This window comes from Rattus norvegicus, chromosome 2 (assembly GCF_036323735.1).
Source record: "Rattus norvegicus strain BN/NHsdMcwi chromosome 2, GRCr8, whole genome shotgun sequence".
Lineage (NCBI taxonomy): Eukaryota > Metazoa > Chordata > Mammalia > Rodentia > Muridae > Rattus > Rattus norvegicus.
Genome location: NC_086020.1, coordinates 154,692,710 through 154,706,158, shown reverse-complemented (window position 1 = coordinate 154,706,158; position 13,449 = coordinate 154,692,710). Strand labels below are relative to the sequence as shown.

The following is a 13,449-nucleotide window of genomic DNA, read 5'->3' as shown; positions in this document are numbered from 1 at the left end:
TTGTCTTTAGGTAGAATCCATGAGTCTTGGAAGAGTAAAGGCGGAATATTTTCTTGAAGCAGATACAGACTTTCTAGGCAGCAGAAAAAAAAATGGTGTGTCCTCATCCTCTGTGGTAGTAGGGCAGAGGGTAGATGTAAATACCTGAAAGTGGAATCAGGTAAATGTTCACCCACCTACTCATCTCTCAACAAGTTCACCCATATTTCAAATGTTTGTAATTATGGTACCCTGGAACTGAAGTTTGCAACTTTTCCCTAGGTGGTCTATATACTTTGTCAACACTTTACTGTTTTCTTGTTAGTAAAGTTCTCTTTCTAGATTCATTAAAGGCTTGTCTGGGAGATTTTAGTGTCAAGGACAGAAGGCCAAGGGTAGGCAGTAAGTACACAGGAAACCAAATGGAGAAATATTCAACATGGTCACTGCCCTGCCACTGCTCTGTCTTGGTAATGTAATTACTTACAAGTCATCTGAACTCACTGGCTCTAATCCCCTCCCTTCCCTTCTCCTTCCCCTCCTTCCTCCCTCCCTTTATTCATTTCAGTTCTGGAGACAAAAACCAGAGCTATGCATGTGCTAGGTAAATGCTTTACCACTGAGATACAGGCCTGGCCCCATTCCTCATTAAACACAGCCAGTTGGGCTTTCACCTATGTTCTTACACCCAACAGCTGGTGCTAAAGATACCAACTCCAGAATACATCAGGAACTCTCAAACTGAGAACTCTAAATGTGTTCCCAGCTCCCAAATTCCACATAAAGCCTAAATATCCACAGATATTTGACATCTTATGTTAACCATGCCTTATGGTTAGGATGTAGCTCAATGGAAACACAAGAGATGAGGTTGGATTCCCTGCACATATGTACTAAGTATAGTGGTTCATGACTTTTATCTCTAAACTAAGGCAGTAGATGCAGAATTATCAGACATTCAAGGTTATTCTGATTGTATAGTGTGTTCAAGCCTAGGATACATGAGACTGTCAGAAAACATCTCTCTCTCTCTCTCTCTCTCTCTCTCTCTCTCTCTCTCTCTCTCTCTCTCTGTCTCACACACACACACACACACACACACACACACACACACACACACACACACACACACATACACACACACATACCAGGTGGCTCAGAAGGTACTTGCTGCCAAGCCTAATAACTTAAGTTTGATCGCCAGAACTCACATGGTAGAGGGAGAAAACTGACCCCCACAAACTGTCTTCTGATTTTCTATGCACTCATGAAGTAAGTGTAAAAACTAGAAACAAAAACCCAAACCTCCATACTGACTTTCCCTATATCTGTTACATTCATATTCTGTCTGATTACTTGAAAAAATTTCCAACTTTCCAGTTCCCTGGCTCAGAAATAAATGATTTTTTTTAAAGATAAGTTTGCTCAGACTGGTCTCAAGCTCATGGCCTCAAGTATTTCTTCTGCCTCAACCTCCTGACTAGCCGGTAGTCTAGGCATATATTGTCATGAAATGATGTTATTTGTCAGTAATATTCTTTTTTTGTCAGTAATATTCTCTGATCACAACCCATGTTCTGTATTCCTTGTTATACCATGGTCTGTCTCAATTAACATCAACTTTCTCTTCAATTTCTGTAATAAACCCTAAGGATCCCTATTGCTCTGGTCTATTCTCCCAGTGTTTGTCAGAAAGTGCTCAAAAATCTAAGTTGCCCCAGGCAATCATTCTTCGGAAAACCCTGCAAAATTTCCCATCTCCCTCAGATTCAACCTGGGTTCTGGGTTCTGTACAACAGTCTAGGGTCCTACATGACCTTGGTCCCCATTCTCAGTTACTTTTATAATCTCACTACCCTTTAGTCTCTGCTCCAGCCAAGCTGTTCTCCATGCCCAGTCTTTGCAGTTGCAAAGTCTTTGGCTTGGGTACTCTTTCCCTATAAGATTCATGTTTAAACTCCTCCTCCATGAAGTCTTTGTCAAAATGTCTCTGACAATCATTTTAAAGGACACTGCTATAATTCTCTAGCACTCACGAGTTTCACTCTGGTCTTTTCTTTGCATATAACGCTTCACTTTCTAATGTACCATGCAGTTTACTGAATTATTGTTTGTGATTTACTATTTGCCTCCACCAGATGGACTGTAAATCTCACATGGACAGGGATTTGGGTTTGTTTTGTTTCCTGTTTCATCCCGAGTGTCACGGATGGTGGGTAGTATTTCATGCATGCTCTTGTGTTGAATCAGTGAGGGTGAAAATAACCCAGATGTTGTGTAAGGGGAATTCCACAGCAGACACTAGGCACCAGGGAGGGACTGGTGGAGGACCTAAGGGACACTCCCCTCCAAATTACCAGCATTGTATATGACATCCGATTATTTATTTATTTATCTATTTATTTATTTATACACTCCAGATTTTATTCCCCTCCCAGTCCACCCTCCAACTATTCCACATCCCATACCTCCTCCCTGTGCCACCCATCTCCACAAGGATGTCCCCACACCACCAGACCTCTAAACTTCCTGGAGCCTCCAGTTTCTTGAGGGTTAGGTGCATCTTCTCTGACTGAACCCAGACCTGGGAGTCCTCTGCTGTATGTGTGTTGGGGGCCTCATATCAGCTGGTGTATGCTGCCTGGTTGGTGATCCAGTGTCTGAGAGATCTTGGGGGTCCAGGTTAGTTGAGCCTGCTGGTCTTTCTACAGGGTCACCCTCCTCCTCAGCTTCTTCCAGCTTTTCCCTAATTTAAGCACAGGGATCAGCAGTTCTTGTTCATTGGTTGGGTGCAAACATCTGCATCTGACTGTTTCAGCTACTTGTTGGGTCTTTTGGAGGGCAGTCGTGATAGGTCCCTTTTAGTGAGCACCCTATAGCCTCAGTAATGGTGTCAGGTCTTGAGGTCTCCCTTTGAATTAGATTCCACTTTGGGCCTGTCGCTAGACCTTCTTTTTCTCAGGCTCTTCTCCATTTCCATTCCTGCATTTCTTTCAGATAGGAAGAATTATGGGTCAGAATTTTGACTGTGGATTAGCAACCCCATCCCTCACTTGATGCCCTGCCTTTCTGCTGGAGGAGGGCTCAACAGTCCCCTCTCCCCATTGTAGGGGATTTCATTTAGGTTTTCCCCCACTTTGATGGATCTCTCACTTTTCAAGTCTCTGGTATATTCTGGGAGGGGGGGTCCTCCAAACTTACTTCTTCCCATGCTCACCTGTTTCCATTCTTTCTGCTGGCCCTCAGGGCTTCAGTCCTTTCCCCCCACCCAATAAAAGTTCATGTTCCTCTCTACCCCCAACCCTGTCCCCTTTCACTCCCTGGTCCCTCACTCCCTCCTCCCTTGTGGTTGCTTTCTTTTCCCTCCCAAGTGGACTGAGGCATCCTCACTTGAGCCCTTTAGCTTGTTGGCCTTTTTGAGTTCTGTGAACTGTATCTTTGGTATTCTGTATTTTCTTTTGGCTAATATCATTTATTACTGATAACATACTGTGCATGCCCTTTTGTGTCTGAGTTACCTCACTCAGAATGACATTTTCTAGTTCAATCCATTTGCCTGCAAAACTCAGGATGTCCTTGTTCTTAATAGCTAAGTAGTATTCCATCGTGTAAATGAACCACATTTTTTGTATCCTTTTTCTGTTGTGGGACATCTGAGTTGTTTCCAGCTTCTGGCTATCACAAATAAGGCTGCTATGAACATAGCAGAACACGTGTCCCTGTGGCATGTTGGGGCATCTTTGGGATATAGTCCCAAGTGGTATTTCCAGATCATTAGGTAGGTCTATTTCCAATTTTCTGAGGAACCTCCAAATTGATTTTCAGAGTGGTTGTACCAGTTTGCAATCCCACCAGCAATGGAGGAGTGTCCCCCTTTCTCCACATCCTTGCCAACATCTGTTGTTAACTAAGCTTTGGATCTTAGCTATTCTGACTGGTATGAGGTAGAATCTCAGTGTTATTTTAATCTGCATTTCCCTGATGATTAAGGATGTTGAACATTTCTTTAGGAGCTTCTCAACCATTTGAGATTCTTCTACTGTGAATTCTCAGTTTAGTTCTATACCTGATTTTTTCATTGGGTTGTTTGCTTTTTTTTTTGTTGTTGTTGTTGTTAAGCTCCTTGAGTTCTTTATATATTTTGGATATTAGTGCTCTATCAGATGTGGGTTTAGTGAAGTTTTGTTTTTTCCCCAATCTGTAGAATGTCAATTTGTCATATTGACTATGTCCCATTTATCAGTTCTTGAGCTTAGAGTGTGATCCATTGGAGATCTGTTTAGGACATTTCTGCCTGTGCCAATGAATCCAAGACATTTTCCCTCTTTCTCTTCTATTAAATTCAGTGTATCTGGTTCTGTGTTGAGGTCCTTGATCCACTTGAACTTGAGCTTTGTGCATGGTGACAAATATGGGTCTATTTTCATTTTTCTACATACAGATATCCAGTTAGACCAACACCATTTATTGAAGTTGCTTTCTTTTTTCCATTGTATATTTTTGGCTTCTTTGTCAAAGATCAAGTGTGCATAAATGTGTGTTTTTATTTCTTAGTCTTTGATTCTATTCCATTTATCAACCTGTCTGTCTCTGTGCCAATATCATGCAATTTTTATCACTATTGCTCTGTAGTAGGGCTTGAGGTCAGGGATGGTGATTCCCCCAGCTGTTCTTTTATTGTTAAGAATTGTTTTTGCTATTCAGGGATTTTTGCCTTTCCAGATGAATTTGAGAATTGTTCTTTTCATATCTTTGAAGAATTGTGTTGGGATTTTGATGGGGATTGCAGTGAATCTGTAGATTGCCTTTTGTAGAATGGCCAATTTTACCATGTTAATTCTACAAATCCATGAGCATGGGAGATCTTTCCATTTTTTGAGATCTTCTTCAATTTCTTTCTTGAGAGACTTCAAGTTCTTATCATACAGCTCTTGCACTTGTTTGGTTACAGCTACCCCAAGATATTTTATATTATCTGTAGCTGTTGTGAAGGGAGTTGTTTTCCTAATTTCTTTCTCAACCTGTTTATCATTTGTATAAATAAAGGCTACTGGTTTATCTGAGTTAATTTTATATCCGGACACTTTGCTGAAGTTTTTTTTTTATCAGCTGGAGAGGTTCTCTGGTAGAATTTTTGGGGACACTTATGTGTACTATCATATCATCTGCAAATAGTGGTACCTATCTTTCTTCTTTGCCAATTTGTATTCCGTTGGTCTCTTTTTGATGTCATATTGTTCTAGCTAGCACTTCAAGCACTATATTGAATAGATATAGGGAGAGTGGGCATCCTTGTCTTGTCCCTGATTTTAGTGGTAGAGCTTCATGTATCTCTCCATTTAATTTGATGTTGGCTGTTGGTTTGCAGTAAATTGCTTTTATTATGTTTAGGTATGGGCCTTGAATTCCTGATCTCTGATTTTTAAAATGATGGATCTATGATTATAGGGTAAATCTTGGCTTCATTAAGAATAGATATCTACCGATACCTTTGAAAAGAATGGCCAGGTGCAAAGAGCATGTATGAAGACATGATCTTGTCAACCTCATGCAGCAATGGAATGAAGAGAGATGCACATGGTTCACAAAACTAACAAACTTCCTGAGTCAGAGCCTAGCTTCCTTTGGATGCACTTGTCTAAGCGCACATCTGTCATAACTTGTCATAGGTAGGAATCCCAATCAATCTTGAGCAACAACTGACTATACAATGAGTCATCCTCTTCATGTGATTTCCTAGGAAAAGCAAGATTATAGACACACAGAACAGATTGACAATTGTCACATGTCAGGCATAGGGGAAGAGGCTGATGATGAAGGACCAACTAGTTCAAGGGAATTCCTTGGGGTATTAGGATTGGCCTATTTCCTGTTTCGCATGTCTGTGAGAAGAGTCTCTGCATATATTAAAATTCTTAGAACTGTGAACCAGAAGAAAAAAATGAATACCACTACATGTAAGTTTGTTTAAAATGACATCCCCTGTTGACAATATACTGCTGATGCATTGCTAAAATCTAAGCTGGAGGCTACATAGTCGTAAATTTGAAATAAAATGGAAGCTTAATGTTCCCCAGGCTCCTCATGATGCTTACATTGAGCATCTTAAGATGATCAGGGAGGACTCCTCTGGGTCCAGGTATTTACATTTGTCCAGTCATGCACTATTTGGCAATGCAAAGTTCTGGATATGTGTTTACTCTACGGTGTCGTTCGTTAGGCCCACTCAATTCAATATGCCTGGTCATCTCAATGTGTGTTGTCAGCTTCCAAGTAAAAGAGGTATACAACAGTCATATCTGTGGCCCTGCTTTCACAACAGGCCCGATAATCTCAGTAGCTGCATATGCTTAGATCTACTTTGCCTTTAAACTTCCTTACTTCAGGTTTCTATTAACTGTTTCTTTTATAGGAAGCTGGTTTCCTGAAATTACATTGTGTTGATGCTTGCTTAAAGCGCAAGTTGTTGTCTTTTACAGTCCCTGTTGACTCCACCTCATATTTGCATTCTAGTTGAATTCCAAATTAATATGTGGTATTAATTTAATAAACTTCAGCTCATGAGCTTGATGTTATTGCATCTATTAGTATGGTAATACCTTCTTTTCTTTTTTCTTTCTTTCTTTTTTATTGGATTTTTTTGTTTACATTTCAAATGATATTCCCTTTCCCAGTTCCCAGACATAAGCCTCCTATCCCATGCCCTTCCCCTTCTTCTATAAGGGTGTTCTCCTCCATGTCTACCCCCAATACCTTGTTTTCATGTGTATCTTAAAGTTGGCCTCCTGCTTTTTATCGGTATAACATCTTTCATCTCTTAATAAGAAGTGGAACTGACATTCAGGTAGTATCATTTCCATTTTAAGAATTCTGACTCAGAGATCTAAATTAGTTAAGTAACTTTCTCAAGGTCACATGACCCATCAGACAAGCAGTGGGAGAATTAGATTCCATTAAATGTATGAGGTCAGCCATCTACACTTCTATGAAAAATGAATCCTCGCACCATTTTATGTGACTCTAAAACCTATCAGCATACAATCGTGTTCTTTGCCTTGTCCTTTAAAACTCGGGTGAATACTAAGTAACACAGACATTCGACTCAATTACCATACGAAGTCCATATGCTCTTCAGCACCAAGTCGCACTTACTTCTTTATACTACCAAGAGGCTATCTTGGAAGTGTTGTAGAATGCCCTCCCTGTTCACCGGAATCACAGTCATTTAATAGGTTGCCTTCTAGACTTTAACAGATTGAGACATTGCAAGTCTATATAAGATACCAACTAGAATTCCATCTGCTTAGTGGGTGAGTGTAGGTGGTTTAGTTACACATCTTTGACACATTATAAATCCTTTGCTCAGGAAGTTTAAAAGGCAATCAAGTTCTCCTGAAAGCAGATTCTTCAATAGCAAAAGGCTTGTGGGGGGAAATGAATAAACTGAATTAGGGTTTTGGGGTCTCTATCCACTCTTGAGGCCCACACTATATACATACAACTCCTATCAGAGCCATTGCTTTCCAAGAGGAAGTGCCATGATAATGTACACCTTGTACATTCTTTATACTCAAGCCACAAAGACCCATTCACCATCTCCTCAATTTGATTCAGTTTTCCTTTCAGGAGGACTCTCAGGAATAACTATGGGGAAAACTAATGATAATAAAAGACATCAGAGCAGAAATGGGTTAGGCACATCTGCCAGAAATGTGGTAGGCACATCTGGCCTTTTGAAGCTTCCTCTGCCCCTTCCTTTGTTTTCAAGTTACATGTCAGCTGTCATGGCAGCCCTTGCTATCTCCTGGTTGTTAGCATATCTGACTTCTAGTTTTATCCCTTTGCTTCTGTTCATCAATGACTACTCCCTAGGCACTGTATTATATTGTTCAAGGTGTGTTTTAAGTGATGGCACCCATCTCATATCTGAGGGGACAGAATAAACTGTACTTTATTCTGAACTCCACCCTTTGCCCATCATTCTCTAAACACTTCTCATCCTTATTCCATAGTTGAATATAACCCTCTGCCTGCAAGATGGGTGATCCCAAGGGTACTGGTTCCTATATATCAGACACCTAGAAGAGTGCCCGATGTTTACTAAATGCTCGATGAATGCATTTTTATTAAATAAATAAATAAATAAATACTAGTTTAGAATTCACACATATTGATATAATGGAGGGAACAAAACCAATGAAATATACAAGCTGGCTCTGTAATGATCAATGAAACCACTTTGTTTCAGGAAATCACCTGTCAGACTCCACTCAGGATGCTTGGTTTGTGAGTCACCTGATTTACATGGTAATTTCTCCCTCAAGATCATCTATGCAGGACAGGGGTGCACTTCCTGTCCTTTCCTTGGTAAGCTTACCTGAGTCTGTTTGACTTTTTGTCGTGTGTATGTGTGTGTGTGTGTGCGTGTGTGTGTGTGTGCGTGTGTGCGTGTGTGTGTGTGTGTGTGTGTGCGTGTGTGTGTGCATGTGCATGTGCGTGTGTGTGTGTGTGTGTGTGTGTGTGTGTGTGTGTGTGTGCACTCACAGATGCTTAACTCTTTGTCAGGCCCATCATTTGAAATATATTCATTGTTCTAGAATATATGATTCCAACCAGTTTTGAAATATATTTGGGTAGCGAGCTTTTCCTTACTCTGTCCTGTGTCTTCACGTCTGGGTGTCTGAAAGACCCCAGGGGTGTCTGTAGTCCACCTCCTGAACTCATGCTTTCTTAGCTTTGTTTTAATAACAAAGCCTAACAGAGTGGACAGGGAAACATTATGAATTCAAATGATACTCAACTACTAGACAGTCATCTCTTTATCCTGAAACACCTTCTGTCTTTTAAGAACTCATTCTCCAAATTTGTATTAAGGTGTTTTTTTTTATCTTAAATCTGATCTAACCCAATTCAAATAGTGCAGTAAAATTATGGGAAAGCAATGGATAAAACTTGGTTGGTTGTTCAGATTTATTTTCCTTCAGATATTCAATTTAGTTTAAAAGAATTGAATTCATTTGCCATGTTCTCTTTGGGAAGCATTGTGAGAAGTATAATTTAAAACTGCAGTCTCTTTTGCATGGCCTCTGCAAGAAATAAAAGGGGGCTCACAATACGTGTTTCTCCTATAATGAGGGCTCTGTTCTGTCTGTCTGCCTCTGTGTGAATTGCTCCTTCAGACAGAAAGTTAAAACTATAATGAGTCAAAATTCTCCCAGGGCCTAAACTGCTCCTAGGGAGTAAATGAGACATCTTTTCATTCTTAACTCTTTCAGACCCCCCAGATACTCTGGAAAAGTTGCTAATGGTTCAAGGAATCCAGTTTTGCTGTTGAAACTATCTCATTAGCTAATGTTGAATGATCTCTCCAGACTATTTTCTTCCAAATTAAAATACCTAGTTTAGATTCTAGAACAGCAACAACAACAACAACAGCAACAACAACAGAGACCACCATATTTCTCTGTCTACTGTTCTCTAAAAAGGACTGTAAGAACAATTTCCTAAATAGTAAAAACTCTACTTTTGAAACCTGAATAAGAATCCTCAGCAAAGCCTGAACATAGCGGACCAGCCCAAGGGACCGAGCTCTGAAGGCGTGAGGAGAGAAGGCAGACAGACATAAGCAGGGACACATTGTTAACAGGGCACGTTGAGTAGATTTTTAGCCTACACAGCATATTCAAGGGAATATCACAATGAATCCCAGGTGGAAGAATAGTCCTTATGGACCAGAGCTATTTCTCATTAAATAATTTCGAATCAAAGTATTCCTTCCAAGTTCTAAAACAAAGTAGTGTGTTTAAGCAAATGACCTCACGAAGTAGTTTAAGAAAAAAGAGTTATATTCTAACTCGGTAGGGTTTAACAGCCTTCAACAAAATTTTATTTAACTTGTCCAGGTCAAATTTACCTTCATCAGGAAAAATATAGTAGGGTAAGCTTGTGAGCTGAGCACAAAGGGTGGGCTGCAGAGGGGAGGGCCAGGGGGGAGGCAGGATAATTAAGGAAAGAAACTCCAAGAAACTGAATAGAATTTTGAATTCAAAGTAAATACCAAGGACCAGATGCACAATAGATTCTTATCAAGCCTCTATTCATGCATCTCAGGAAATTGATTTGCCAATTCTGAGTTCACAGTTATCTGGTTTTATATAATGTCACCTTCCTGGGCTCTAATGACTAAGATGAATATCCCCAGCCCTGGCTATTTTGATTAGTCATTTCCTTATTTTTGTTCTGTAATAGTGTTGGGAGGCTCAGTGCAAGACAGATGTTGTATTCAGAAGAGTGTCGATGATATGTGCCCTCTGACAGACTTCCAGGGAGCAAGTTATTAGGTTCCTTTTCATAGTTTTAGAACTCTGTTTTTTAAAAGCACCTTTTTGATAAATTTGGGGTGTATGTAGAGGGATGAATTTGTATCCATGTATTTAAAAAATCATCAGATATACACAGACGAGCCTGGATTGTTATAGCACCTTCAGGATAGGATTCCAGAGAGTTACCGTTAATACTTAGTCTCTCTTTAGATATAAGCAAGGCACAAGTCCAGTACATCATCTAGCAGCCCAGGAAAAATCTTAGTCAATAGCACAAAATATTCAGTCCATGTGGGGAATAGAATGGAGTTGGCCAGCTTAATCTCATAAGATAGTACACTTTAAATATTTTGTGTGCACGGATGTTTGTGTGAGAGTATATGTGCATATTCATGTAAGTGAGGCTAACATACAGGTAACCCTACATGCCTGTGAACAACCTTAAATGTCAACCTTCCTCAGCACTGTGCAATTTGCTGGTTTTTTTTTCCCTGAGACAGATCTCTTGCTGACCCAGAGTTTGCTGAGTATGACAAGCGGGGTGCTGGGGGTGGGTGGGGGTGGGAGGGGTCAGTCTGTCTGCCACCAACTCATCAATGCTGGGATTACAAGCCCACAGGGATGTGCCTAGCTTTCCATTATTACAGTTCTGGGGATTGAACTCCGGTCCTCAGGCTTGCATAGTGTGCTAGACAGTTTTATGTCAACTTGACACAAGCTAGTGTTATCTCAAAAGAAGAATCTCAACTGACAAAGTGCCTCCATAAGATGTAGCATAGAGCATCTTCTTATCTATCTATCTGTCTGTCTGTCTATCTATCTATCTATCTATCTATCTATCTATCTATCTATCTATCTATCTGGGCAGGGTTTCTCTGTGTAGCTTCAGGTGTCCTGGAACTCTCTCTGTCTACCAGGCTGGCCTTGAACTCACAGAGATCCACTTGCCTCTGCCTCCTGAGTACAGAGATCAAAGGTGCATGCCACCATCGCCCAGACATCAGGCATTTTCTTAATTAGTTATAGATGAGGAAGGGCCCAACTTATTGTGGGTGGGTCCATCTCTGGGCAGGTGGTCCTGGGTTCTATGAGAAAGCAGAGTGAGAACGCTATGAAGACTAAACCAGTAAGCAGTACCCCTCCCTGACATCGGCTCCCACCTCTAGGTTCCTGTCCTGACTTCCTCTGATGATGGACTACACTGTAGAAATGTAAGCTGAATAAACCCTTTCCTCCCTCACTTGCTTTTGGTCATGGTCTTTCATTGCAGCAGTAGAAACACTAAGACACACAACACAACAAGCGCTTTACCAACCTCGATTTCACTGGCTCTCCTGTAGCATCTTATTGTCACAAGCAAAGCAAGAGACTCTTCTAGTGGTACAGTTCACCATGTGCTTCCTTCCTACCACCATGAAAACTAGAAATACAGTCTTAATGGCACTTTATGGCCTAACAGTTCTAATCACAGTGTGGAAATAGATAGGACATGTTAGTTTCATTTAAATATCTATCATGTTGTTTGTTCATGTTGACCCCATGCTGAGTCCTGTTTAAAGAATTTTCCTCTCCCTATCCCTGAACTTATTAGATGTGGAAGTCAGAATTACCTTGCTCGCTGAGATTATTTTAAGTTGTCATGAAGCCATTTCCACCATTCTCTTTCTACAGGGGAATAATCACTTTATGGGCTTCTAAGTTCCACTAAGAAGATTGTTATACAGGATGACTTCATAAATTCAGAACATGAAATGAAGATTTCTTCTCTCCCCAAATAACCATTGAGAAACTAGAGACACAACTTTCTGAAAGAGAATGCTCAACCTCTCATAATACCCAAGAGGAAATTCCTATGAATTAATGCAGTGATAAATACTGCAGATATAGCCCCTGAATATATAGTAACATGCTGTTTTCTAATTAGGATGCAGCAGGATCCACAAAGTCTTTCATATTAGCAGCCAGAATTAGAATACCGTGTAAAAGACGACACTCACTCAGGCACGTCCTCCCATCATGTTGTTTCAGTGAAAGCTGACTAATTTTTGCTTAGAATGTAACGGAATTATGAAGTGACTCCAACTGAAATAGCCGATTGGCTGGCAGTGTTGGAAGTCAGTGAGTAGCAGAAATTTTCCTTCAATTTTGTTATTGTTTACGAGATCATAGGAAATGAAAACACAGATACAAATTTAAAATAACCCTGAGGTTCACAGCTTAGTTTCTACCAAATGCAATTTATATTTTTACCAGGACATAGAGCAATTTATAACTTTTCACCATTCAACTAGTTGAAATGACCATAAATCTAAGAAGTTGCTGACAGCGCTGCCGGAGGATTGCTTCATGGGTAGCAGTGCATAGTGAAGTGTTCGATAGGATTGGTACTTATTTCCTCTGGACCAAAGCATGTGTTCATTTGGGGCTGTTACTATGGTATATATTATATATGTTATATGTTAGTATGTTCATTGGAAGTTGGGAGGATGGGGTAGGGAAGAAAGGAGGTGAGTGGTCATTTTGTTTGACATTGGTTGCATAGTTAGGGAAATGCTGCAACACTGGGAAGAACAGCAAAGTGATGATTTGATTCTATGTGCCAAATAGTTCATCATAAAATATAATTTCACCGGCATGGTATTGAGGACAGTGAAAGACTAGTAACAATCTGAAAATGCTAAGCCTACAGACAAGGAATTCCCTACCTGAGCCTGAGCTTAATGTGGCCCACAGATGACAAAGCCAGTTTCTGAGTTACCAAGGGTGCCATTTTGCAGAAAGAAAGTCTTTTTATCAGAGAGTGGATACAGGTAGAGCATCCTGCCTGAGGTGCTAGCAGTGTTACTGGAAAGCACACGCAGACAGAGTATCATGCCTTGGGTGCTAATTTCTAAAACTGGAGCAAAGGACCCTTTCCAATTGCAAAGTTATAAATGTTAGTTTACCCATCTATGCTCAAGGAGGGTCTGAGAGAGCTTAGGGGGTGGGAGAAGAGGGCCAATACTCTTAGGATGCAATATCTTGGAACTTCTTTGTTTTTCAGCCTTGAACTCCAAAACTACAAGTGCCAGTGTGCAGTTATTGACAGGAAAAATTCCACTGAGTCCGATAAAGAGTTGAAAGATGCCACAAGCCTGGTCTCAAGAGA

The 13,449-nt window shown here is 40.4% G+C and overlaps 1 protein-coding gene across 2 annotated transcripts in view; it reads right to left on the bottom strand.

The window, feature by feature from the left end:
* Window positions 1-13,449, bottom strand: part of Schip1 (schwannomin interacting protein 1) — a 761,344-nt gene that overhangs the window by 492,402 nt on the left and 255,493 nt on the right. The gene's annotated exons all lie outside the window — the stretch shown is intronic.